Raw genomic sequence first — 2,373 nt, 5'->3', positions numbered from 1 at the left:
CATGAATATGGACATGGATATCAACGATCCCCAGAGAATTATTCATAATGATTGGATAGCTTCTTTAACCTTTTATCCTAAGCCACCATTAGGCAACAATTTACCTGTGACCTCATAAACAAATTGCCAAATTTCTACTCAATTTGTTGTGGAAATGCATATTCCCTAAATGATGATCCATAATGATTTTGGTATCTTTCTGAGCTTTTGTTCTAGCATCAGGTTGATTTACCCACGACACAACATGACTATATATCTTGAAAGTCACTGGCCGAATTTCCAGTAAATTTGCTGTGAATATTTATAGTCCACAGGGGTTGATTCGTAATGATTTTGGTGACCTTCTGACCTTTCTGACACCCCCATCAGGTGGTCAGATATAATTTCTGCTTATTCGCAAGAAATCTAACGGGCAGATTGCTCCACTATAATTCTCCCCAGAGGATGATTTTTTTCCATTTACTCAGGTCCAAACTTTTTTTTTCTGCCCGATAGAAAGAAATTGTCCTTTGTGTATTGTGCATATGCTAATACATCTTTGAGGCATCATTAGTTGCTTACTGTTCCAACAAACTCCAAGATATTTGTTTTGTGTCAGTGTAGATAGCACCCACATTCCCCACCAGGACTGTACTGAAAATCTTCCCACACCTCCACAGCAGGCGGCATCTGTTGGGAGGAGATCCCCAGCTGCTCTTTCTACTGGTTTTCCAACACATGGCTGGTCTCCACTGGCTGTTCCCTGAATATGGCCAATTGTCTGTGAAAACAGTCCATTGATAATGGATATCTGCCACCCCACTACTGACGCACAGATTACTGGGCTGATGGAACAATCAACAGGGGCAGAAGATGTAGGCTTATTTGTCTTTGCCTTGCTTCTAGATACAGTTGTTTGAGCCCATTGTGCACTCTGATTATTCTGAGATTTCAAATACAAAGCCGGCGTGTTGTCTTACCTGCGATTTATTCCTCTCAGCATAGTTTTAGAACAGAATTTTTTCACAATTTCCCATCCCTAAGGTCCCAAAATTGATAAACAGTACATTTTATCCAATCCTTATTTTCTTTTTGGTTATAGTGGCTCTTTACACATTATTTTTCTATACATTTTTCAATTTAGTAGAGTAGTCTTTGAGGTGATAACAATGATATATACCTAACTAAGGAAGTATTCCAGCAGCAGTGGTACTTTTTGTGAGAACTAGCCTAATATAGACTACTTTTTTTTATTAATTTGTACAAACATGGCCTTACTTTTCATTTTCATCTTCTCTAGATCTCAGTTACTGCCAGAGACTGCGGAGGAAGCTTTTAAAGAGACACTGCATTGTTGAGTTAAAGGTTAGTTTCTTTCCCTTTTACCAATTGACACACAGAGGTGGTTGTGGGATTCCATTATGCTGTGTTTATGTTTATCATATTTCATTTTTTATTTTTCATTGAGAATTCCTCAAGACCTAAATTTAATGGAGCAAGTGTATTAACCCCTGCTGAATGTAATTATTTTCATTTTACCCCTTTAACACTTTTGCTATAAACCACCTCAAATCTTGTTGGGTGCACTTCTAAATACAAAATAACTACAATGACAGCTTTCTGGGTGAGAAATTAGAATATTATATATTATACGAATATATTCTTCGGATGGTAGGCATGAGGATGGAAGATGATGTGTCACAACCTTTTCTACACAGTCTACTTGGAAAAAAGTTATTTGCTCTGTGTCGAATTACTGAAGCTGCTTGGTTGTATATTTTGCTGGTTTGATTAAAGGTTATTTGACTGGAACATTCTCAGCCCAAACCCAAAGTTTCTGTACTGTAAACTCACAAAGAAGCTGACGCTGTGAATATATGAGTAGAAAATTAGCAAGTCTGCTTTGACCCTTGAGGACACTGCTGCTACTCGGAGGACCAGTTTATGGATGCACCTGCTGTTTAGATGCAGTGTATGGAAAAACCAGCGAGCTGTCAGTTATGCAGATTGTTCTCTGGGAACTGTAGCCTTCACAGTGTGACAATGGATTACTTATGGGTCCAACACATATGGGTAGAATAGTGTCTTATTGATTTGACCTTATAGCAGAGGGGAATAGATTCACAAGATGACTGTACACTACATCCACCTGTCGTTGTACAAGCCGCGTTATCAGGAGAAAAAGAAAAACAAGATGAATCATGTGTCGCCTGGGAATCTGATAGCAACTGTTTCTCATGCTGAAAACCGAGCACAGAGAAGGACTTGAGACTTTGTTGTTTCATATCAGCACTTTCCCACATGTTGATATGGAAATGTGTTAAATTTACATGTACAGTGTTTAGTTGGAACCGGTGGTCCTCTTACTTACATACAGTATCCTGCTTTAATGGC

At 38.6% G+C, this 2,373-nt stretch overlaps 1 long non-coding RNA gene across 1 annotated transcript in view; it reads left to right on the top strand.

Annotated features, from left to right (window-relative positions):
• LOC118342696 overlaps nt 1-1,344 on the top strand; it is a 61,492-nt gene extending 60,148 nt beyond the window's left edge. The window contains exon 3 of the long non-coding RNA XR_004797499.1: nt 1,280-1,344. This is a non-coding gene — a long non-coding RNA (uncharacterized LOC118342696). The remainder of the gene's footprint in view (nt 1-1,279) is intronic.
• The last annotated feature ends 1,029 nt before the right edge of the window (nt 1,345-2,373 follow it).

This window comes from Morone saxatilis, unplaced genomic scaffold, assembly GCF_004916995.1.
Source record: "Morone saxatilis isolate NCDOM2014 unplaced genomic scaffold, NCSU_SB_2.0 Contig10, whole genome shotgun sequence".
In the NCBI taxonomy this organism is placed as follows: Eukaryota; Metazoa; Chordata; class Actinopteri; family Moronidae; genus Morone; species Morone saxatilis.
This window is presented reverse-complemented; position numbering and strand designations above follow the sequence as displayed.